This window comes from Felis catus, chromosome C1 (assembly GCF_018350175.1).
Source record: "Felis catus isolate Fca126 chromosome C1, F.catus_Fca126_mat1.0, whole genome shotgun sequence".
In the NCBI taxonomy this organism is placed as follows: domain Eukaryota; kingdom Metazoa; phylum Chordata; class Mammalia; order Carnivora; family Felidae; genus Felis; species Felis catus.
Window position 1 is genome coordinate 184,616,907 of NC_058375.1, and position 26,758 is coordinate 184,643,664.

At 37.6% G+C, this 26,758-nt stretch overlaps 1 long non-coding RNA gene across 1 annotated transcript in view; it reads left to right on the forward strand.

The window, feature by feature from the left end:
- Nucleotides 1–26,758, forward strand: part of LOC123379235 — a 251,028-nt gene that overhangs the window by 174,061 nt on the left and 50,209 nt on the right. Inside the window, exon 3 of the long non-coding RNA XR_006583464.1 lies at nucleotides 12,576–12,701. This is a non-coding gene — a long non-coding RNA (uncharacterized LOC123379235). The remainder of the gene's footprint in view (nucleotides 1–12,575; nucleotides 12,702–26,758) is intronic.

Genomic DNA, 26,758 nt, shown 5'->3' on the forward strand with positions numbered 1-26,758 from the left:
TCGGCTCAGGTCACGATCTCGCAGTCCGTGAGTTCCAGCCCCGCATCGGGCTCTGGGCTGATGGCTCAGAGCCTGGAGCCTGTTTCCGATTCTGTGTCTCCCTCTCTCTCTGCCCCTCCCCCGTTCATGCTCTGTCTCTCTCTGTCTCAAAAATAAATAAACGTTAAAAAAATTTTTAAAAAATGTCAATTAATATTGATATATGTTTTCTGATTAAATAATAAATGTTGGTAAAAAATGCAGATATATGCAAAGATGAAAATAACCATATCCCCATCACTCATAATTCATATACTCTGAAATAACAATGCTTCATTTCCTTGATTTGCCCAAGTCCTGTCTCTTCCTACCTCTCAGCCTCCCTTCCCTTTGATATTATCCACCCTGCTGCCACCACTTGAGTGTCCTCTTAATCTCACTATACTTGTATCAGATTTAATTTTTATGCAAATCTGGATGAACTCCCATATCTTCTGTGAAGTTTCCCGGGTCCTTGATGATAGTTTCCTTCACTGAATGCCAGTATAAACTACTGGGTATACCATTCAATTAGCAATGAGACTAACTTGTTGATGGGACCTTCATTTGGAGCTAGGAAGTATTTGGGACTCCTTACTTAACCTCTAGGAGTCCAAATGGAAGGTGGAAATTCATGTATGTTTCCTATTATTCTTACAATTTTTGAATTATTTCTTTTCTTTATTAAATCCATTTGTCCTACAGTAGATTATTTTGACTTACCGTTTTGTTAGTTGATAAAAGATGAATAAAATTTCGACAATTGTCATATTGATTGACTCGTGCTTCCAAAAAGATGTGAAGACCCAAGTAATGCCACTAGGGTCCAATTTTCCAGCCAGGCTGGAAATTTTGGTAGAATAATGCAAAATATCAAGAGTTCACAAGAGAGATCATCTCCAAGTTAAAGATAAAATGATAGCCACAGGCTGGTTTCTTGGACCTTTTTAATAATGTTATCCATATCCTCATGACCCAGGACATGGTTGTAAAAAGTCTGAAGTGACGTGAAAGAGAAGAAAGAGAATAGACCCAAGTGAGTGTCCTGCGAATCTTCTAAGTTTAGTCTTTGTCTATGTATAGGTAACTCCAGGACGCCAAAGGTCCAGAGCATTTGAAAAGGGGCCTAACACTAGTAACGCCACATAGTGTATCTATTTTTTTCTTACATTTCCTGTCTCTGATACCACTTTATACATTATAATGATTAGAGCAGAGACTCCTTCAGGTTAGATGTTTCAAGAGTTGATAATAACACTGATACAATAGTGCAGGGCCCAATTTGACAAGAACATTTTGCCATAGTCTTGAGAACTTATATCTAGTGGGAAAATGAGTAGAACAACAATGTGGGCACACAGCACTGCTCCCGTGATAATGATCCTGATAAAATATTTCCATCTTGATTTAAAATTGCACTTATATGCTTAAAGCAGTGTTTACAAGTTGGGGCAATTTCGAACCTCTAGTTAGCAGTGTCTGGAGGTATTTTTGGTTTTACGACTGGAGGGTGGCATCTAGTGGGTAGGAGCCAGGGATGCTGCTAAACACCCTACATGCATAAGATGGCTCCCGCGATAAAGAATTATCTGGCCCAGGTGTATATAGTGCTGAGGCTAAAACACCTGTGTTTAGAGTGTCTCATGGAAGTGTCATTTTCTTGGTGGATTCTTCAGCATCCTGAGAATGTGCCTCTTATTAATTTTGGTAACAAAGCCTCCTGAATGTCCTTCAGGATAAGACAGTGGACTAAAAATTGCTCCAGGAGCTAGATGTATATTGTATTCCTGCAGAAGGTTATGAAACACTCTCACCAACCTGTTGGATGCATGATAGGAGAGCTGCCATTCTCTCCATAAATATTCATCACTATGGAAACCTCCCCACATCCATGCACTCCTATAACCTTAAATGGCAAGCACATATTTTATAAGGATGGCGAGGAAAACAAGCAGATGAAGTCTTATATTGGCATTCTATTGAATGTTTGATTAGAAATTCTAGACCAGTGTTTTTCAATCCAGGCTATTGGTTAAAATCTGCTGAGGAAACTATAAATTCTGACACTCAGGCTCTCCGACCCCCGAAATTAAGTGAGAAATTATGATATTAGGGCCGAGGCATGGCTGTGTGTTGTTGTTTTTTTTTTTTAAAGCTTCCCAGCTAATCCTAAATTCGAATAAAGGCTGAGAACCATTGCTCTAGCTTTTATCAATAATGTTTTTCCTGAGGAGAAAAAAAAAGCTTGATCCTAAATCTTTACCTGTTAATGAGTTACGTATTCCAGTTTCAAGAGAGAGATTCTGTCACTTCGTTAGCATCAAGGTGAACACTGAGTTTTAAGATTATTATTTAAAGAATCGTTTAAAAGCTGGTGAAGAGCTGGGGGTGGGTAAGTAGTCCAATTCCTGTGTGCTTTTATATGTTAAAAGGAGCAAAAGCAGAATGATCTCTTACTGTACTTCAAGGGCAATACCAGGTTTTGACTAGAATGGAATTATAAGACACATAATTCAATGAGAAGTAAAATTTGAAATCATCCCTAAAAATTTCTACAAGAAGGGGAAATGGTGTAAACAAGCCATCTGTGTTGTGATGTGAAACACATTCCCTAGCGGTGGCCCTTGCAGGGTGCCTTTATTATCTTCAAAAAAAAAAAAAAAAAAAAGAGGGGAACTTGCCGTGGGACCAAAGGCAGCAGGAATTCTGATCAACTTGTTTTCTAAATACACACACAATCGTTCCTGCAAGGAGATGAAATATTTGAAAGTCAGGCAATGGATGAATTAGTATAAATCTAAGAATTAAATAAAATACAGTATTGGCAAAGCAGAGCTTTGATGCTGCTCTACATAAACACAAAAATGAACCGTTAAATTTAGAAATGAACAGATTCAAATGCAGTTTGTCCTTTTTCTATCTATAGTATGAATCCTTCTGATCATGTACTGTACATTTGATGGAAGCATGTGGCTGTGGCAAATGTCCCCCAGGAACAGATCCAAATCAGAAGTTCATTTGCTTCAAGCTCTTTAAAATGTTCCAGGGGTGCAAAGTGGACTCAGCTCCCCAAATTCGTATATTATCTTTTAAAACATTGAAATATACAAAAGGTGGGGTGGGTAGATGTGAAACTTTAAAACGCACAAGTTTGTTTTATCAAAAACAAACATTTTATCTTGATTTTTCTTGTTTTAAGTTTATTTACTTAGAGAGCAGGAGCACAAGTGGGGGAGGGGCAGGGAGTGAAGGAGAAAGAGAGTGGATCTGAAGCAGGCTCTTTGCTCCATGCTGAGCCTGACAGCGGGCTCCATCTCATGACCTTGAGATCAGGCCTGAGCCCAAATCAACAGTTGGGCACTTAACCAACTGAGCCACCCAGACGCCCCTCTTGATTTTCAGTGAGGCAGACTGCTAACAGAAATCTAAAAATTATTTGCTCCATCTCCTAGACCTGCAACTATTCCTTTTTCTTTTTTCTTTTTTAGTCTCCAAGGTATAGGATATCCTTTGTGCTTTGGAGGTAGACAAGCCTGGATGTGAATTGCAGCTTCAGCTCTTATTGGACCTGAATTTCAGGGAACTAATTAAGCGCTTGGATCCTCATTTCTTTCTTCAGTGAAAGGGAGGTGATGACATCTACCTCAGTAGTTAGTTGTGGGGATTGTTGGGATGGCAGTGAAATTGTATCAAATTCATACTCATACTACTCAACAATAAGAAAGATACATGCAAAACATGGATGAGTCTCAAATGTATTATGCTAAATGAAAGAAGTCAGACTCAAAAGGCTCTATACTGTATGATTTCATTTATATTACACTCTGGACAAGGCAGAGCTGTAGGGGCAGAAAACAGATCAGTGGATCCACAGTTTCAGGGTGGGGATAGAGACTTCTTGCAAAAAGAAAGGAGAGAGCTTTTGGGGGTGGTGAAAATATCCTGTAATCTTGATTGTGGCATTGGTCACCTGACTGTGTACATTTTTTCAGAACAGTATAACTAAAATGAGTGAATTTTACTAGGTAAATTATATGTCAGTAAACTTAACTGCCTCCTGAAAGTAATGTATACAAAGGGTTTTTTTAAAAAGTGAAGGTTAAAAAATTGGAGATGCCTAGCATGATTGCCTATAAATATGCTTTTATCACTTCTCTTTGTTTCACAGTCAAATATTTTAAATACAGAGTCTATCTCTGAATGCAGTTCTTTATTATCTACTTTCTCCCCTTACCTCATGCAACTGATTTTGGCTATTTTGCAAAATACCAGTGACCAGTATATTTGCAAATCTAGTGTTTTCTTCAATCTCTTTGATATTTTTGAAATTGTTTTTTACAGTGTCTCCTACTTGGTAACTTTTGCTTTTTAGACTTTGAGGACCCAGAGTCTCAACAGACTCTTTTTTCTGCCCATAAGCATATTAATTCCTCAAAGTTTTATGTCCAGTCCATTTCTTTATCTTTGTTTCCATTCATACCCGCTTTCCTACAATTTCAACTATAAATGATTTCCAAAATTGTCCTTCTAGGTATCTATCTCTCCAAAATCCAGAATCAGATTCAAGATTTATTTACTCGTTTAGGGTAGCTCTGATTCTAAAAATAATAGTTTTCTAAGCAAAAAGTCCCAGAATTATTTATTGTTCTTTCAGTACTTTTTTAATGATTTTATGTGTAACATTTATGTTTTACATGATATCACATTATACTATGTGTTTGTGTTAACATCTTGTTTCTAAATTTCCATTCTGTTCCAATGATTCATCATTTCCTGAGCAAATAAATACCTTAGTTTTTCTTACTATGGTGATGTTATAATGTATTTTTATTTCTTATAATGCAAGCCCCCCTCACTGCTTGTCTTTTATGTATCTTCGTTAATTTTGTCCGTGTATTCTTCCAGTTGAAAATTAGAATGATTTTGTGATTATGATTACATTTATATAAATTAATTTGAGGGCAAATAACATCTTCACATCTAGTTTTTCTTTACAGTAACATTTTTTATTTCTGTACTTATTTAAGTCTTATTTCCTTAAGTAAAATTATTTAGTTCTCTTCACATAAACTCTGTTGGTTATTTGCCTAAATATTCTAATATTTTATGTTTTCCTGCTAGTCCAGATAGAGTTAACTCCTCGATATTTTTGAACCTGGTTTTTGCTGCTATCCAGCAGAGGAATTTCCTTTCTTATCTCAATAATATTTTAGTTTATTCTCTTGGCTTTTCTAATTGTGCAATTAATTGATTTTTAAATACCAATAGTTTCATCTGTTTTCAATAAATTTGCCTCATTCCCTTTTCTCATCTTTTTTATTTAATCAGAAATTCGAAAACTAGGTAAAGTAATAGTGATGCTGGAATTCAATTTTGCTTAGGCTGATTTTTTTTTAGTGCCATTGCCTCAAGTACTTCCAAATTAACCAATTAAGTGTTAGTTTGAGATTTTAAAAACTGTTGTTAAAGAGTTATCTATCAGTTTTTAGTTTACATGTTTTTTTTTTCTAGTGTAGAATGTTTTGTTTTCTGAATACTTTTTTTCCGTTATTTTAGAGATACGTATTCTCATTTTTCCCCTTTCACCTGTTGAAATAAAGATTTATGATGTGTGTGAGGGAGGAGGTAGGAGGAAATTTGTGGTCTCATTGATATACTATTTATTATTTAAGCCCCCAGAGCTCATAAGATTACATAAGGATGTAAATGTCATCAGAATCCAAAAATATTCACCAACAACATGAACACTTTTAAATTTAGTCCCTTTCTCATGAGCATATCTCATTATAATATTAATTTCACACATTATAATGATTTTAGACAGTAAGCATCAGACAGTGCAAATCAATTGTAAAGCAAAATAGCATAAAACATGATTTCATAAAATTGAAAAAATAATGTAGAAGAACAATTGCTAGAAACATACACAAAGGCACTGATACAATCATACACAATCCATTAAATCAGACATTTAAACCAGTACAGTGTGTGAAGAAGGAAACATCAAAAATGTTGATGACATTAAATGTATTTAAGAGAGAATGCTTTGACTCTCAGTGGATCAAAGAGCCCTTGGAAAATGCATGGAGCCCTCCAAAAATTTTGCCAGAGGACCTATTATGATAATTATGAAAATGTGATCATATAATTGTATTGGAAAAGTACTAAAAACAATTCTTAATGTTTGGTTCATTTTTATTTTGTAGAAATTAGGTCATAGTTTCCATTAGCTATATATTTTTTAGGTATAAGCAAATACATTTCACAAACTTATTTTTGTATTTAGATAAATTCCCAATAAGCTTTTTTATTTTTAAAAACCACATACTATGAAAGTATGGTTTCTCTTTTAACTGAATTGACTTCTAAAGATCAGCTTCTATTATCCTGGGATAATGAAGAACTCCTGGACGCTAATTAATTTTCTAATGCTGAAGCATCTACACATTTTTGAAATGAATCTTACTTCCTTTTTGTATGTTATTAGCAATCTTTAGGATACTATTAGCTAGAATTTCATTTTTAAAAATATTTTAGGTATGTATTACTTTTGGAATTGAAAAAAAACATTAAGACAAACATTTTAAAAGATTTGCTAGTATAGGATAACTAATATAGAATATACTAGAATAGAATTATATTCTAATATATATTATACTGGTATAGAGTACACGGAATGATTTGTCTATTTACTTACAAATTGGTCTGCAGATTTTGTGTGTGTGGTATCCTTGTCTGGCTTCAGTATCCAGATTATACTGACTTTGTCAATTGAGACATTTGCAACTTCTTGCAATGTTTAAACATTACAGAAAATATCCTTTGTATAAAAATTTGAAATAATTTCCCTATAAAAATCCCTAGAATTATTACATTTTATTTAATAGTAAGTTTTGGTAACTAATTTTCTGTAATCATTAAATTACTTAAATGTCTGCTTTCTTAAAGTCAGTTTTGGAAATCTTTATTATTAAATTCTTAAATGTTATACATATACACCTATACTTAATTTTCAAAAATATATGTCAGGAGTAAACTCTCTTATGGCAAATTTTGTGTAATTGTGCCTTCTTTAATTTTTTAATGACTGGGCATACCAATATTTTGTTTCTTTGTGCTCGAATAAGTGATTGAATGTACTAGGTATGTAATTTATACATATCCTACTTTATTCAAAAATATTACATAGCATTTATTTTTTTGAGAGAGGGAGCACAAGCAGGAGAGGGGCAGAGGGAGAGGGAGAGAGAGAGAATCCTAAGCAGTCTCCATGCCCAGCGCAGAGGCCCATGAACAGGGCTCAATCCCACCACTATGAGATCATGACCTGAACAGAAATCAAGAGTTAGACACTTAACCAACTGAGCCATCCGGGAGCTCCTGAAAAGGATTTTTTTTGAGTAAACATTTCAGAAATCTTAACTATCAAGAACAAATAAACAACATAGAAAGCACAAGAGAAATTTCAATTGAAAAGAAGAAAAACAGAAAGCTAACAGAAATACAGACAAGTATTTGAGGGAGAAAAGAGAGGGGCAAGGTAAGGGCAGTCCAACACAACTGTGAAAATAATCCACAAAGAAGTAAAACAAAGCCCTGGAATACAACAAATACTAAAAACTATCACAAAAGAAAATTTCCAGAGATGATAAAAAAAAAACCTACTTATTGAAAGGACAACCTGAAAAATTTACCCAATATCATCAACGACAAAGAATATTCCAATTTAACTATTGTATCTTAATAATAAAGTGGGGGTGGCTGCTTTGGATGTCCTGATAAAAATAAGAGGGAAAGAAAAAATTCATAAGAAAAAGAAAGTTGGATTGACCTCGTGCTTTGTGACAAAACATTTTATCTTAAAAAAAAATGCAAGCCAAAATTTTTTACATATAGCCAATATCACCTTCAATAAAATTCACAAAGACTTATTACGAACACATAAGAATTCAGAGGATGTTGTTCCCAATGGTTTTTCCTGAAGACTATAGACACAAATATTTTACATCTACTAAGACGATCTCAGAACCTCTCCTTAAGACCTGCTGGTGGTGTATTAAAGGCAGAGAATCAAGGGCTCCTTTGCTACTAAGTTCCCAGCATGGACAATAGGTGGGGGAAGGTACCTGGTAGTTTGGAGGAAGCTAAAGAGCAATTCAATTTAGAAAACCATTCCATCCATCAGATAACGCTGGAATAAATCTTCCTGACCTTTGCTAACCAATGTAACATAAAAGATGATTATAAAGAAAAGATGGAGTCCCCCACAAGCAACCTGACAAATCTAGTCACCTCTCCGTATTCATGGGCAGATGAGCAGACAAGTAGGATGATTCTTGTCAAATTCCATGATACAAAGAATCCAGGAAGCTATTCTATTTTGGGGTGGTTTGTTCAAGGTTTTTCTATCCTCAATTGGATATTGTGAATAATTAAGTGTTTGGTTTTTTCTTAATAAATAAATACAAAAGTATAATTCCCTTGGTCACTCCCCCCCTCAAAAACTCTGCTTTCTTCCATTTAGTATTCCAGAGGAGTCTGAAATTAACCTTATTTGATTTACATTGTAGATAAACATTTTTTTGTTGTGTTTTGCCTCGCTTTGCTTTTGTTTTCTTCCTGGATGCTTGTATCTTTTTAAATTCAGGTTTTTTTAAAACAACAATAACAAAACACAACATTATCATGATCTATCTTGCAATCTAAGTGATCTGTCTTGAGAGGAAGTCTTCCAAAAAGAATGGGGAGGGCAGGGCACCTTTTATTTATCACAACACATATTCTTATTTCCATTTGTTCTTTATAAACTGGCTTGGACCAATCATCATTTCCAGCATCCCATTTCATCACTCAGTCCTTTCCTTTATATTTCCTGCGAGTCTACATCAGGGCTGCTGAGAATTCTGGCTGGAAGAGAAAGGGAAAGCTTCCTCTGCCCTTTAGCCTGGAATGGTTATAAATTCCTAGGCTCCAAACACAAATGCCTGGCGGTTCTGTTTTCTGCTGCTTTCTCTCCCGCGTTTCCCTTCATGGCTGACTTACGAAGGGCAACCTGACTTACATCGCGCCTCTTTGCTTCTTCTCACATTTGCAACCGAGATCTCTCCATCCTCCCAGGTGAAGTTTTCCTTTCATCCCCTCTCTCCACATTCTTTCTGCCCCCATCTCAGACAGCACAGTGTCTTCACTTACTATGTGTTGGCGATTATGGAATTTAGAGCTCCTGCCCAGCTATCTTTCCAGAGCTTCAGCGTCGTATCTCCAACTACCCGTTAGACATTTTCACTCAGATATTTCACAGAAAATTCAAATTCAATATATAATAAGTCCAACTCAGCACCTTTCCCCACTCATCTATGTGTTTTTCCTCTCAGAGTAAATGCGTCATCACCACCACCAAAGCCAGAAAAACCCAGGTTGCCCATGACTCACCCATCTGTGTCATCGCGTTTGTTAAATAATTACCAAATGTTCTTGTTTGCAACTCTTAATTGTCAATAAATTCCATCCACTTCTCTCCATTTTAGTATGTTCTTTAAACATCATTTCAGGCCATTATTTTTACTGATGATGACAATTTCCTCTTGTTTGGTCTCTATTTTCATCTTACCTGCTTCTAAATAATTCTCCATGCTGCAGCAGCAGGTTTTAAAGTCACAAGGGTATCACACGACTCTCCTTAACAATTATTAATGGCTTTATATTGACCTCAAGATAAAGTCTTCACTCCTTAATGTACCTCAAGAGGCTCCACATGTTCTGGCCTCTGTTTCCCTCTACGACGCCACCCCTGCCATGCCCAGACACTTTCACCAGCTCCTGTCTCTCTCTACTCACACTCCTATGGTCCAGCAAGACTGAATTATTGGAGTTCCTTGCTCTCCTCCATCCAAGCACTATGCTCGTGGACATTTTTCCTCTTTTGCCATTTACCAAATCAACTCCTACTAATAAGTTAGGTTACAACTTACATGTCACATTGTCTAGGTCCTCATCTCTGACCAAGTCATCGGAACTTCCCCGTTTGGATTGATTGTTCTTTCTGTGTGTTTCTGTACCAGTCTGTAATTCCACTTTTACAAAATTTGCCACATGAAATTATAAATGCCTGTTTATTTGGCCATATTTCCCCTGAAGAAGATAGACTGAAACTTTATGGAGGCAGAAATTATGTGTGTCTTTTTGTTTTTGTTTTTGTTTATGGAATCTCCCAGAGACCACCAATGGCTAGATATACTAGGCACATAATAAATATTTGTTGAATCAATTAACCTCACTGTAAACTATTTTCCTAGTTTCAAAACATAGGTTCAACCTCTTAGTTTTTAAAATGATGTTTTATTCGTCCTATTTTCAATACCTTTTGCCATACAGCACTTCCTTTTCTCTGTATGAATCTATAAATGAGGTGTGTCACCGCCAAGTGTGTCTTAATGCAGAACGCATAGCTGTCCCTTGCCCTTCTCACTGTCCACTTAGTGAACAGCTCTATATCTGGGGAGAAGGTCACTGTACATTGATCCTATTGTAACTTTAGGTTTCTGTTGGGAATTTTCTCATGATTCTCAATAACTGAGGCAGGATCCTCTCCTACTCTCCCTAATCTGGTTCTCTTGAGTCGTTGAACCAGTAGAGTGAATAAAAAAATCACAGTGCCAAAGATGTGTGACAGCCAAGACTCCTCCCCCTGATTACAGAAACTTCCTTGTGACTACGACTCTCATCAGACAGCCTGCCACTATTCTGTCCTCACTCTTGCTTCCCATCACACTTTTTCCTAGAAGTTCTCATCTCTTGAAGAGTGTAGAAAAAAATAGTGGAAAGCTAGAAGAAGGATACATTGGACTGATAGCCTCAATTTTCACATGTTCGATAGTAAAACATCTGTGGAATTAAAAAAAAAAACAGTAAGAGCTTAGTTCTCTGAATCAAGAGCCAAAGTATACTGGTGATGGTATTCATTGGGGGTGCAAGTTTCCCTGCCCTTTTTCTAGGTAAACTGCTGATGAAGCAAAGCTAAATATGTTATAAAATGAAACACGGATCATTTCTCCTCCTCTGTCCAGTTGCTTTAACGTCATATTTAGTTGAAATCTATGACTGATTCTGGCACTCATTTGCCTACCAATCTTAATGTTGGTAGTAAGGGAATTCCTCTTTTTCACTCCCTTCTTAATTATTTCATTTTGAAGTTGGTGGTTTCCAAACAGAAAACTCCTTAAAAGACCACTTTTTTTTCTCTGTGATACCAAAACAGTATATCTCCTTAGAACTTTGGAAGGCAATAGATGTATTTCAGAACCTGAATTTGCTAATAAAGGGAGCATGATTAATTTCGTTATGCCCCATCTCTGAAAGTCCAGTAAACTACCAACAATCAAAGCAGTACTGTCTACTTTCATACTCCAGCCTTTCCTGGAGATCTTTCCTGGCCCTCATGTCTAAACAGCCAGGGCTCCTTTACACAGCTCCAGTGCTCAACAGCACCCTAGGGCTACTGCTTTGCTGACTTTCCAATTTACCAGCAGAAATAGTAATTAACTCTAAATCTCCCAAAGTCAAGACAGCTATCTGAAGAACAGATTATTATTTTCTTATAGGAATAGACACTCAATGGAGTTGGTTTTGTTTTGCTTGCCTGCCATGTTTGTCTCAACCCACCACCCACGGATTTACTGAATACTTCAAACACTAGTGAGATATTTCATGTGTAAATTCCTCTGAGATAAAAAAGTAAAGCAGTTTATCAATTTCCATGGGATTTTATTGCAGTTATGTACCCTTCTTCCAAACCTTGTACAATAGTAAAATAGCCATTCAGGGCTCTGTGAAAGTGTCAGATGACCAATCACTCTGCAAAGTTGGAATGCTGCCTTGTGAGATTCTATGTATCCTCTGAGTTAATGTATAATCTCAACCAATATGTGTTGCTGTTTCTTCCCAAATTCCAAAGGAATGGCAGTAGGGTGGCACCCCTCACAATTATAACTAACACCAGATTGGCAAAAACATTTGCTTCTCCACTCTGTGATTCTGGGCTCTACTTTTTAGAGGTTTTATTATCTAAGGGAGCAATGCTTCAATCAGGAGTTATAAAAGTGTTTGTATTGAATTGGAAGTGGATACTTAGACTTTCTGGGGGTCCTAATGTCGGGAAAAATAGATGCTAAAAACAAACAAACAATAATGACAACAAAATAGGTAATCTTGTATGAGATACCTCTTTATACAACCAGATCCAGTGGTTAAATTTGATAGCGCTCTATGTGACTAGAAACATCAAGATACAGATTCCTCAAGAAGAAAAGCTTATGTTATACCATTGAATAAAGAAGGTAAAATGAATATGGAATGTTAACATAGGAGGAAAGTAATAGATACTATAGATATTGCCATGACAAGCTGTTGAAATAAGTACTAAAACTTTCACCTGCCTTTCCCTCCTTGCTGTGTCATATATATGTTTTAACTATTTTTTCTTTTCACTACTCTTCCTATCTCTCACTATTGAATTTCAAGAGTGTTAGTGACAGATAACTCTACAATTTAACCCACAGGCACCAGGACACCCATTCTGAATTGTGACCAAACTAGAGGAAAAATGGACGTCATTCCAAAGTCTTATGCTTGAGCTTGAGGGCACCGTCTGAAGGAATCTTGGTTTGTCTTCCCTCGAAGAGGAGGTAAGTGTGTTGTTTTATTAAATGAAGGAGTAACACGTATCATATTTTTTGGACCTGTGATTCTAAGAAGGGTGTATATAAATGCTGGAGAGCCAAAGAGGTGGAGTTTAGTGGAATTTGAACAACTTTGGCAACCAGGAATTAAATATGCTTCCTTTTTAAGGAAATTCCAGAATCAGTAGGAGGAAGAGCTCCACATTCCATTTTGGAAACCAAAGTAAAGCGGTTGTTTTTCTTGCTTTTTGCAAGCAAGGACATGGGTTTGGCCTAAACGTGTCTAATCCACTGGCTATAGTTGCAGTGAGATTAAGAGACCTGTAGTGTGACAGAGAGGTCTACTTGTAGTGCCAGTGGCTAGTGAGCAGTTCTGTGGCAGCAATTCTGTTGTGTCATCCTAACCAGATAGCGCCTGTGGTATGAGTTGTGTATTGTCTCTGGTATGGATTCCTGCTGCCCAGTCTCCCTTGGTTCTCCAGTTTTCTTGGTCTGGTTCTCCAAGTCTCTTATTCATTCAGAAAGTTTCTGACATCCGTCTGGTGAATTTCATCTTCTTCATAAGTAAGCCAGAGTTGAGGTCTACTGTTTGCAGATAGCATCCAGATTGGTGCAAATACAAAATACAAGGCCTAGAGAGGAATAGAAAGGGCTCAGCTTTCAGCAGTCTAGCTGATAGCATCAAGCTCTGTGTTCACAGCCAGAATGTCTGACAACAAAGTGAGTTACCTCAGGATCTCCCCATGTATTTACATTATTGACACAGTTCTCTCATCATGACCTCTTTTCAAAGGCTTTGCTTCCATTAACTCTTCTTTGTGAAAATTAACACTAGTTTTACCTTTGTGAAGAAGCTGTGCATCTAAACCTGAATTGCATGAGAAGGCCCATTTTGATAAAAGAACTTAGGTTATGACTGTGACCTTCCAAAAGGAGAAGCTTGACTTATTGATTCTGTAAAAGCAAAAACTGGTAAAAAGAAAAGTACTACACAACCAAGCAATTTGTCTTCCATAACTATAAGACCTGAAACAATGCAGGGTTGTAGTGTTTTGGAGATAATTTGAATTTTCATCTAAAGCCAAACATAACCTCTCTGTTGTGGAAATATGCAACCAACTTCCAAAAGAAGGGGGGTATGAGGGAAATTTCCTATTCATAGTTTTATTTACTCTAGAGATAGAAATTTGTGAAAATCTACAAGCTGAATTTTTATAGATAATACAGAAAGCTCCTCATGCAATTTTAATAGCTGCAATTAGCCACTTTGAAAACTTTCTTTCATCTCCCAATTCATTAAAGGGACAGATTTTCAAAACAGCATCTAAATATTCTTTTAATCTCTTGGCCTAAAATGTTCAGTTCAATGTTTTTCATAATTTCTAGTGAAATTTTATTGGGTTCCTCTTTTTACAAACACACACCATATAATCATGTTTTTATATTCAGAGGGAAGTTAAAAAATTGATATTTTGTAAACAAAAATCACTCTGAGTATTTTACAATTTTACCTTCATCTCAATTATTTATAATGCAATATGCAGAATAAGATGTATATGAATGAAGTTTGACTAAATATGCACAGTTGGGGAATATCTGGGTTCATTTGCTAATGCTTTTCAAAAAATGTAAGCACAATAACTGTTCATTACGGTTAAATGACCACAATACTCAGAGGCCTCCACCAAAGCCTGCGCTGGGGTGAATAACCTTGAGGACTTCTCCATACCTGTTATTAATACATATTAAGTATCAAGACAGACCTGGTTAGGGAAACAGGTGCTATAGGAGCTTACTGGCAGGTAACCACGATTTGTTTGTCTGTCATTTGTAAAAGTGAATAACCCCGGATCTAGTCACATTAGTAGCTTAAGCTTCACGATTGCTCTGTAAACCACCTAAGGCAGAAAAGCAACTGAGATCCCAGGGGTAAAAACTGAAGCGGAGTTATAGACTTGTGACCCATGGCCTGGGTTTGGCTTGAAGGTATGTTTTGCATGGTCTACCTTGGGATTACAAATAAATTAGATGTTAAAAAGCCTGTATGATATGTGTGACACCATAATGATGGATATATGTCATCACACATGTGTCCAAACTCATAGAATGTACAACAAGAGTGAACCCGAACGCAAACCACGGACTTGGGTGATTATGATGTATTAACGTAGGTTCATCAGTTATAACAAGCCCATCACTCTGGTGGGGGATGTTGATAATAGGAGAGGCTGTGCATCTGTGGGGGGTGTATGGAAAATCTCTGTACTTTCCTCTTAATTTTGCTGTGAACCTAAAACTGCTCTAAAAAAACAAAGCCTTTAAAAATTAGAAAAAATTAAGAAATTACTGCTAACATTTTAAAATCAGTACGTTGTGTTTTGAGTTGAATTGTGTCTCCCCGAAATGCAAGTATTGAGGTCCTAACCTCTAGTACCTTAGGATGTGATCCTATTCGGAAATAGGTGCAGATGGCATTGCAAGTATAAGTTGTGAAGGTGACATCATATTGGAGTAGAACAGACCCCCAATCCAGTATGACTTGTGCCATTAAAATAGGGAAATTTGGACACACACATGCAGACAACAAGAATGCCATGAGAAGATGAAGACAGAGATTGGGGTGATACTTTCTACAAGGCAAGGAATGCCACATTTGCCAGGAAAACCACCAGAAGCTAGGAGAGAGGCACAGTACAGATTCTCTCTTACTGTCCTAAGAAGGAAGCATTACTGTTGGCATCTTGATCTCAGACTTACAGCATCCCAAACTACGAGACAGTAAGTCAGTCACTTAGACACACAGCCCTAGGAAACTAATGTAACTTGCATCTAAAAATTCTGGGTTTTCAGCATCTCTGAATAGTACTCAGGTGTGACAGCACTCAGCTGATCATCTGGAACAGAGTAGCAGCTGCTCCTTTTCCATAAGAAGTTCTGTACTTCACCAAAGCCCCAGCCAGTCCATTTTCATAATTTAAGTTCCCTGCTTGATGTCTGATACCACATCAAAGGAAAATGGGTCAGGAAGTTTGGAAAATGCTAAATAAACATATTGTGACAATGCAATCTCTTGTGATCTTTGAAAGCAAACAAAGTAAAAGGTATAGGAGTTTAAAGAAAAGGAAAAAAACAAGAAAAGCAAAAAAAAAAAAAAAAAAAAAGGCTACCCAGGAAGTTTTCTGATAACCTCAAATTTTATTTATTTAAAAAAAATTAACATTTATTTATTATTGAGAGACAGAGAGACACAGAGCATGAGCAGGGGAGGGGCTGAGAGATGGAGAGACACAGAATCCAAAGCAGGCTCCAGGCTCCAAGCTGTCAGCACAGAGCCCAACGCAGGGCTCAAACCCACAAACTGCGAGATCATGACCTGGGCCGAAGTTGGACGCTTAACCAACTGAGCCACCCAGGCGCCCCATGATAACCTCAAATTTTAAATAATTCTTACAAAGATAAAAGGAAAAACATAAAATCAGAAACCAATATGGAAAAGTTAAATGCAACTGTTTTAATGATGCCATGCAGGATCCTCGGGACCCCTAAACTGAGATATTTGTGGAACAAGAGGAAGACAGAAAAGGTATCTTAACTGCTTGAGGGTGTTGTGGGTGTTGAGAGAAATCTCTGGAAAAGGCACTACAGACACAATAGAAAGATGGGACTCAAGGCAGATGTGCATCTGGTTAGAGAGGAGGCTTCTCCACTTAAGCTCCACTTTGAACAAGTTCAAACCATGAAGTTAAGACAAATTACATCCCCAGATTCTCAGGAGCATTCATTACAGAAGCACTGCCCATAATGCTTGAGCAACCGAGGCACTGAGAAAGGATGTGAAGATTGGAGATGGACGATAATATTGCCATTTTCAAAGAGCCATGGAAAATCTGTAGAAAATATGGACTCTGTGTCTGAAAGCAATCCCTAAGGGGAAAAAAACAAAAAAACAAAAAAAAACAAATAATTATGACTCAAATGTATTTTGGAAATTAAGTCGGGTGACAACAGAGGCACCAGGGGGTGAACCCCACCTCCTACTGCTCTGTGCCCCTCTCATTTTTGCAAGCCACACTTCCTTGCTGAATACACTGGGCATGCTTCTGCTCGACAAGCCTTTGCACCACCTGCTTGTTCATTCTGGAACACTCCTCCTGAAGGTGTCTGTAAGCCTGGGACCCTACTTCTTTAAAGGTTCTATTCCAAGGTCACCTACTCCTCAAGACCTTCCCTGATGACCGTGTGTAAGGTTGCACCTCCTCACTCACCCTCCCCATATCCTACCCTGGCTTTATTTTTCTTCAGAGCGCTTATCCCTATTGTTTATTTTATAAATACTACATCGTGCCACTCACTGTTCTAGAGGCTTTAAAAATATTGCCTCATTTAATCCCCTAACAACACTAAGTGGGAAATACTAGCATTATCCCCATTTTGCTATTGGGGAATTGGAGGCATGGAGAGGTTGTACTTAATCTGTAACAGTGGTAAGAAGTGGTATTGGGTTTGAACACAGGAAATATGGCTTCAGAGTCTGTTCTTTGCTGCTCTTGTTTGCTGTGACTATCTAGTATATCTTGTGTTTAACTTGTCTATTTGGTGTTTTATCTTTCTCCACCCCCTTCCCCGTAAAAAAAGGCTCCGTGAAGGCAGGATTTGCCTTTTTTTTCTGTTTAATCCTTGCTCTTGGAATAAAGTGTGGCACCTTGTAGATGCTCATTAAATCCTTTTGTTAAATGAATACAATGTAAATGTAAAAGGTTGGAAATGCAAGAGTCGTTCTTGTAGGATAAGACCCTCCTCTTATTGAGAATAGGGACTACAGACTATTACCCTTTGAATCTCCGGCATCTGGCAGACTGCCTGGTGTGGGTAGTGAGAGAACAGAAGGAAGAGAAGAGCTGGAAAGGAAGCTGAAAATCTGAGGTACTTGGTGGAACTTGAGCTGAACTTGAGTGGCATTTCCAAAGCCTGAGGGAGAGGTTTATCAGGAATATGGAAGCTGTTCATTGTTAAAGGAAGATCAGGATACTGTCATTGAATTTTGTAGTCAACTACTTCATTTCTGAGCCATGAGTAAAATCATCTTCCATCATCAAATTAGGAAAAAAAAAATTAATTAATAATATCTTTCAAGCTTTGCCTGTATTAAAGCCACTTCGGTAAGTGCTTTTAAGCCCAACCTAAAAGCTTTAAAAACCCTCCAGCTCAGGACAGACTTTCAAGGGAGAATCCTGATAGTCAAAGTAGAATTGAGTAGAAAAACCTATTCCCACAAAAGAAGACAACAGCCTAAGCAATGGCATCTGGTCCCACGTGATTAGTGTCGAAAGGTAAACCAGAAGAGTGTGGGGTCACAGTAGGCTGGCAAAATACATTTCTGAAGATCTCTTTCTCATTAGCATAAACGTTTGTCTTCATGAGTAAAATCAACTTCAGTCAGTCAACAAAAGACGGGATTACCAAAATAAACGAGTATAAGGAAAATATTAATAACCAAATAGCATTAGACACCATCATAATCCTACCTAATGCTGTTAGTGTTTGAAAGAAAAGCATTCAGATTCCTAATCTATTGGGGAATATTAACATAATGTGGCTTTGAAAATTTTAAAAAGACCTCATAATTAATTTAATCACCATTTTGCATAGCATTCCCACTTGTAATCTGCATTTTTGCTTTAAAACTCTTACTATATAGCTGTCATTCTGATCTAATGAAATGTCTCCTACTTAGGAAGAGAGGAAATTTTCAAATGTTGAGGCTACACAGAAATGAAGAATGAAACATGTGTCTGTCATTGCGATTTCACCATGGTAGACTAATTGCAGAGGCCTGTGGGTATGGATTGATGTTGCTGAGTAGTCAGCCTTTACTGCCATTGCTTTCAGGGTAATTTGCATAGCATGGCTCATAGTGTTTTATGATTTTTCTTTTAAAAATAATCCTACTTGTTAGTCACTAAATCTGTTTAACTCTTCCGGTTCTGACTAGCGTCTGGGGCACATCCGCAGAGTGAGAGACCGCATCTCTCGCTTGGTGAGGGCCAAGGGAGTTTGCAAAGGGTTTCCCAGCTAGTACAGTTAAGTCTCTTTATCCTCTGGGAAGATTGTTGATGTCAGTGGGTCTCCCTAGGAAGTAGGCCTGAGGCAGCCATGAGTGTTTGGGAGGTGTCCTGGGGAGTGCTCATTGGGGTCCACACCTGTGGAAGAGAAGGAAGGGGGATTAGACGGAGGAGTTGGACTACCCCACAGGCTTCATGGAAACCTAGACCAACTCTCAGGGGTATTTTGAAAATGAGATGGTGACCCAAATTTGACCCAAGTAGTGGCAAGAGGACTGGGCTTTTCTACCCCCCAAACTGATCAGTTGCTGCGTATGGGAAGCCCCAGTAAAGGACGTGCCCTTGAGTGGTGCAGTCAGCTGAGACAATCCCTGAGGATGGCTAACAGCTGAGGACTGTCTATTGAGGACACTCCCTACAGCTGAGAAGTAAGTCCTTCATTCCTGAAGGGAAATAGACATGGGTGGCACAGCCCAGTGTTCACCATAATCATATTTCTCCTAATAATGAAGGTTCAGTCATATACTACCTGAGCACCAGGGTATAACTTGCTGACTTTTGTGAGAGAGTCTTTCTGTGGAATATTATTCAAGAATCTGTTCCCCATTACCTGATAATTTAATATATCATGAATCACTGGAACAAACCATATATATAATTTTAATATAACAAACTGTTTATACAACCATAAATAATTTAAAGGTGTCTTTGGAAATTTTAGTCATTTGTCTTACCCATGAGAGAGATCAGATGATTATATTACTGCAAGTTCATATAGAAACATATTGATTTTTCTATTTCAACCAAACTTAGGCACCGAAGCTTGGTATTTGCATGGTGTTTTTGGATTGGAGATGATGTTTTTCAAGGGACTTACTAATGGTCCGGTTTTCCTGGATATAATGTTTTACTTCCTTAGACTTCACTAGAAAGAAGTTTGTATAATGTGAGACGCATTTCACTGTATAATTTTAGAGTTGTAACTTTCTCCATCAATAAAATGACTGCTTTAGGAAATTTCTTAAAAAAATATGTAAGAACAGTTTCGAAATTACACGTCAGTCATAGGGGCATTGAATGCATACGTGCTGGGGTGCCCAAAGGGAATCCGCTCACCTCGTGGAATCTGTGCATTTGAGTCAAGGGGAAACACCTAAAGATCCCACAGTCGAAGGCTTAGAACATGGCTCAGATTTAAACACAAACAAAGGGTAATCTGGCCTGGCACAGTCTGGCCACTGCAGCAGTGTATCTGAAGGTTATGTTTTATGTTTATTAGCTCCATCCAGATGGCGTTTTATGTCCTTAATAACTTTGTCCCTGACTAAGCCATGAACCTACCATTTGACAAACACAGTAGGAAATGTCTATCAGCAGAAAAGTCATTTTATCATCAGAAACATCACTTGAACATTTGGAATGCATTTTGAAAGAGTTCGATTTCTTCTATATGTCAGTGCCCACAGTTATTTGTTGACAAACACCTACAGCTTTTCCAAACAGAACTTAAATTCAGTGAGCACCTGGATGGCCTTTAAAAGAGCTACATATTTATGCTAATATTTTACATGAGTAATGGCTTACATTGTTAAGAGATCAAACTGCTTTGATGCACATTTATTCATCTTTATACGTCCATGAAAATTAGTGTATGGTACAAATTGATAGTCCAGTGTTACAAACAGGGACTGAAAAGAAGCAGGTCTGAGGTCATCCAGTGAATTTCCCATCAGCCTGTCTTCTTCTGGCTCTGTACTGAGAACTGTATGTCTAGATCAGCCCACACGCTGCATTTGCACTGTTCTTTGGGAAAGTCATCAGTATCTTTCTTGTGATTGTCTTTTATGTCATTGATGAAATTCCACTTCCAAATTTCAACCTCCTTGAGGGTAGCTATCATGTATCACTTGTCTGTGCCTTTTTCAGAGCACCAGTTTTAGACATTCAATATACATTTGTGGATTTTATTGAAATAATTCACTGCTTTTCCCCTTAAACTCTGGTCTTTCAACTCCTTAGCAAAAAGTAAAGGTATTATTTTTAATGTCAGAAAAATGTTCTGCATTATACTTCTGCAGACTTCTCAATGGAAACAAAAACTCTTATCTGGAATTTCTTTAGAAATGAATTTAGCTCAGGAAAGTAGGAAAAAGCGCATTTTTAATGTCTATTCTTTTATCTGAAAACATGCAGCGTAATTAATGCCATTTATTTTTTAAGTGTTTATTTTGAGAGAGAGAAAACATGTGTGTGTGAGTGGGGTCAGGGGAGAGGCAAAGAGTGAAGAAGAGAGAGAATCCCAAGCAGGCTCCCTGCTGTTAGTGGGGCCAGGCTCCGGGCTCAATCTCACAAACCGTGAGGTCATGACCTGAGCCAAAGCCAAGAGCTGGATGTTTAGCTGACTGAGCCATGCAGGTGCCCCAATGCCAATTAGTTTTTAATTTTAAATTCCTTTCTTCCTTCCTTTCCTTGCTTTCTTGCTTCATTTTTTGATTCAATAAACATTGACTGAAGTGTCTACTGTGGACCAAGAACCAGCTAGATCCTATGCAGGCACATAGTCACTTAAGACAATTGTCAAGTGTTAAAATTTTTTGAAGCATTTTTTCAAAAACAGTTATTGCATATTATAAACATCTGTGGTGTGTCAGGCGCCACGATACCCATTTCCTGCACTATGTGTGCCTCACCCCTTTTTATTAACCTTGGGCAGTTTTTGTCCTATATTCGCAGAGATATCTTTATATCTTTAGATAAAAATCTAAAACCTAATGGCATGCTCTGATCACAATTCATGGGAGCAAAACTTCAAATTTTATTAGCATATTTTTAAAATTGTACTAAAATAATAAAAGGCTATCTTTAAGATTACTCCATAGTTGTCTGTATTTTAGAAAAGTTTGCCTAGATCCTAAGGCACACACTCAAAAATTATTTTAAGGGGCAAATTATCCTCCTTAGAACAGAGTAAAGAACTTTTCACACATTTAATTAGTCCACACTAGCCAGGATGCATTTTTTTTTAAAAGGACTTCCTTTTCTGTTGTTTTTTTTTTAATTTTTTAAATGTTTACTTTTTTTTTATGTTTATTTATTTTTGACAGAGACACAGAGCATGAGCAGGGGAGGGGCAGAGAGAGAGGGAGACACAGAATCGGAAGCAGGCTCCAGGCTCTGAGTGGTCAGCACAGAGCCGGACACGGGGCTCGAACTCAGAGTGAGAGATCGTGACCTGAGCGAAAGTCGGCCGCTCAACCGACTGAGCCACCCAGGTGCCCCCAGGATGCATTTTTAAAGAATTGAGGTTCAACTCCAGGGAATAACGTCTACAAGAGAAGTTCAAAACATGGCAATGTAGTAGGGAGTAAGTTTAAAATCTCTCTCAATAGAGATGGCCTGGGAAGGAATATGAATGTGACTTCCTTGCAATGTGTACTTCATCTTGACTGCAAGATGCTCCTTTGTAACCTTGTCTACAATTTACCATTGAATGATGTCTAAAAACTTGTGGATAGTTTCCATGTAATGAAATTTAGGAAACTAAACAACTTGAAAGTCTTTGTTGGAGAGTGACTATGCCCCCTATACCCATCTCCAAAGTGTGCGTCTTTTTCCCCCCCTCGACAGGATCAATTCTCTGACATCAGCTGGGTGTTCTACAGTCAACTCCATTCTGACATTAACTACCTGGAGCTAGCTTCAGATCCCAGAGGTTAAGGACTCGGTCCCACAAGATTGCCATCTACTTCAGGTGCCAATCTCAAGTATAGGCTGTCACCTGTGCTTCTAACCAACCAGCCATAGATTGCAGGTTTCAACACCCTTCCTGGGTTCAATTAAATTGCTAGAGAGGCTCACAGAACTCAGAGAAACATTTTACTTACTAGATCACCACTTTATTTTAAAAAACGTATCCCAGGAACAGCCAGATGGAAGAGACGCCCAGGGCAAGATCTGGGGAAAGGGTCAGGAGCTTCCATGTTCTCTCTGAGTGTACCACTCTCCCCGGTCTCCACAGACTCACCAACCTGGAAACTTTCCCAACCTTGTCCTTTTGCATTTAATGGCTGCTTCATTATACAGGCATGATTGATTCAGTTGGCCACTGGTGATTGACTCAACTTCCAGCCCCTCTCCCCTCCCAGAAGGTCAGGGCTGTGGGATTGAAAATGCCAATCATCTAATCACAGGGTTAGTTCTCCCTGCCCACGTCCTTAGGTGCAGTGCAAAAGTCGTCTCATTAACGTAACAAAAGAGACCTTTTCTGTTCAACTCACTTAGGAAATTCCAAAGGTTTTGGGAACTCTTTGCCAGAAAGGGGAACAAAGACCAAATATATATTTCTTCTTATAAATCGCAATATCACAGTGATACAAAATAAATACCAACTGTTTTTCTTTCAATTAGCATGTAGTTTTCTCACCAAGATGGTGGTATTGAAAGAGCAGCTTCATCTGTTGATTAAAACCAGGAAGCTAGTGTGGTAGAGGACAAATTTGATTCCTCATACAGCTCTGGTCTTAGACAAATTACTTAACCTTTCTGCACCTCAGCCTCCACATCTGTGTCATAAAGATGATAATATCCATAAGTATTAAGGTGTGGAGAATATTAAAGGATATAAGATCTGTTAGTCACCCACTCATTGTACAGAAGAGTGAGAACAGAAACGACGTTAGTGCTTGACTCTTCCTTTGGAAGAACAGTGGCCTTCCTTCACAGGATAGAACCTCTATTCGGGTGGGGTGCCCGGGTGGCTCAGTCAGTTATGTGGCCGTCTCTTGATTTTGGCTCAGGTCATGGTCTCATACGTCATGAGTTTAAGCCTCTCAGTAGGCTGGTTGGGATTCTCTCTCTCTCTCTCTCTCTCTCTCTCCTCCTCCTCCTCCTCCTCCTCCTCCTCCTCCTCCTCCTCCTCCTCCTCCTTCTTCTTCTTCTTCTTCTTCTTCTTCTTCTTCTCTCTCTCTCTCTCTCTCTCTCTCTCTCAAAATAAAGAAACTTAAAAAAAAAATCACACTTGGAGACCAATGCAGAGAAAACACCATGAACTAGAAGGGACCAGCCAATAAATTGCCAAACCACACTTGTAAAGAAACAAGATTATTTATAATAAGAAACTTCAAGCAAATTGTATAGTTCCAAACTTCAAGAGGGTACATGGACCTATTAAAAATCATACCCTTGTATCATTTGCCAGTTTTCAAGCAAACAGTTTTGCAATTTTGTATGTGCTTAGGTGGCATATTCAAAACAAACAAACAAACAAACAAAAATTGATGGAATGTGGGCAGAGCCCAATCTAGCTACGGGAAATGCTTGTTAGCATGGATGCTAGAAACCTCCCACCCCCACAGGAGAGGAAAGAAATGGTGGACAGGCAAAGGCCCTCTGCCTGATCTGGAGTTGGCTTTGCCTGAGGAAACTGGAATGATTTGACCTTTCAAAGCTGCCCCCTGCCTCTGTCCATACCATGAACAACCACAAAATGGTAGCTTATCCACTATCCGGCCTCTTCCACGGAAGGTGTTAAAACTGCAGACTGCATTGGATTCCGCTTAGACTCTTGCTTCTTTTTTTTCTGAATGACAGTTTGGGAGACAGATGCAGTTCTTACAAAGAGGACTGTCTTTTATAAACAAAAACAAAAATAGAAGGATACATTCTTTTGCCCCAAAGAAACTGCTCCGAGTCCTGACTCAAGAAAGAAAGAAATGGATGATAGAATGTGTTAGCATAGTAACAGATTTGAACTCTAAATAGCTAATTTGGTCCAATACGCATTACATAGCATAATTATAAAGAAAGTGGTAGCAGAAAAAACAAATTGTTTTGAAGGCATTTGAGGCAGAGGGACAGAAAGATTTCTTGTTCTTATCCAAATGGATTAAAATAGGAAAGAGATGGTGATAAGTCATCTGTGTTCTGCAAAGTGCATGCCGTATCCATGGTCCTTCAGGATACAGTTCTAATGAACTTTGAAAACACTCTTGTGTAGTGGGAGATGGAGAAGTAGCCCTTTGCTTCTTACCTCTAAGTGCCTTTGTTAGAGAGACGAAGAAAGGAAGGCTTAAATTTTAATCTTTTTTTAAACTGATGTGTGATTAACATATAACGCTGTATTAGTTTCACGTGTACAACGTAATTTGATATTTGAATATATTACAAAATGATCACCACAGAAGTGTAGCTAACATTTATCACCTTACATAGCTACATAAAATTTCTTTTTCTCACAATGAGGACTTTTAAGATCTACTCTCTTAGCAACTCTCAAATATGCAATACAATATTATTGACTATAGTCACCATGCTGGACAGTACATCCCCCAAATTTTAATCTCTTGATGAAATAAAGTCCATCCATTCTACCTTTGTGGCTTTAAATATGGAATGATCTCAAGTGTCATTGCCTTGTTACTAAGAAATGCTGCGTCCGTCACTTTCTTTTGATTTTGTTATAATACAGCTACTAGGAAAGCTATTTCTTCCCAGGAACCAATTCTTGTTAGGTTTCCTCTCTCCAACCACCCCGAGTCCCAACAATTTTTGTTCTCAGATAAAATGAAGACCAATGTGGTTTTGTTCCTATATAATTTCAGTAAATTCTATTTTTTAAAAAATAATAATTGATCATACCTTTGTAACGGAATACTTTTGTGTTAAAAGAAGATATGTATAATTATTGTGCAGCATGTTCAGTGAATTAGAGCTTATTTCAGATTTATTTTAAATATAAAGATCATAAAGAAAAAAAAAACTAGAGTGTTTCCAAGTGAACTAAAGTTAGTGTATATGGTATCTGCCTAAATGTATGAGCCATTTTTTTAATAATATGAGGAAACAGATATTGAAACTGCAATCATCTTTCACAGTAAATACTGTTTTTCTTAAAGACTGCCATACAATAAAGTTATAACAGTGCTTGAAGACTTTCTATTTATAATTACACAAATATACGAGAAAACAATCTTACAGTTTTTTGAAAATATCACCTTGTTCATACTAAAATACAGAGTATAATTCTGCACAGGATATTCAGTAACTGCTGAGGAAAACAACCCCCTGCATATGAGATATATATCTTTGAAGCTTCAAGTTAACTATTTAAATTGGAATGTCACTGTTATTAATTTATCAAGTTCTCCGACACTGCTTAAGTGCCTCTGATTTTAAGGAAGAATCTGCGAACATGAAATCTGTAGGTTTAAGCAGTGGATATAATTTTTTTATTTTATAATTATATAGATACATTGTCTACTGTTATAATGACATAAAATATATATATGGCATAACATAAAATATGTTATTTGTAAAGCATGTGGCATAATACATAATATAGAATTAAATGTATACCATGTTAAATGTTTGGTAGCTCTATGATTAATCATAAATTACTTAATACCGAATAATACATTACATGTGGCATATTTACCAAGTATGTTGATAGCACTAAACTATGACAGAATACCCACAGTAGTAAAGTTATCATGTGTTGTTTAATTCTCAAGTGGAAAATACAACTTAAATGGCATCTTTCACTAAGGGAGAAAGAAATGTACACCAACTGATTTTAGGAGCCCTTAGCACGTTGGCTTCATGCTAAACATCTATGATGGCCATAAGGCAAATAACTAAATGGTATATACTCTTGTGTGTTTTATTCAAAGAAGAAATGGTCTAAAATCATTAAACTTCCCAGGATCACTTGTCAACTACCTTTTGCTACGGATTAGGATGTATGAGATGTAAAGCCAGCTTTTCCCCCTATTAATAATTCGCTTCACTTTCAGAAATAACAGCGAGTGAAAGTGCCCAAAGTACTAGTATTTACAGTCTCTACCCTCTAATGCTAAAAAGTTTTTACTCTATTTTGATGCTGCTGTTTCCTGGGATTGTGAAGTACTTTTGTGTCTGCCCCAGTGCCGGGATGTGCCACACCACCTGCTCAGAGACCGATGTGAATTAGCTAAACAATTTCACGTCACCCAGACCTGTTTGCTT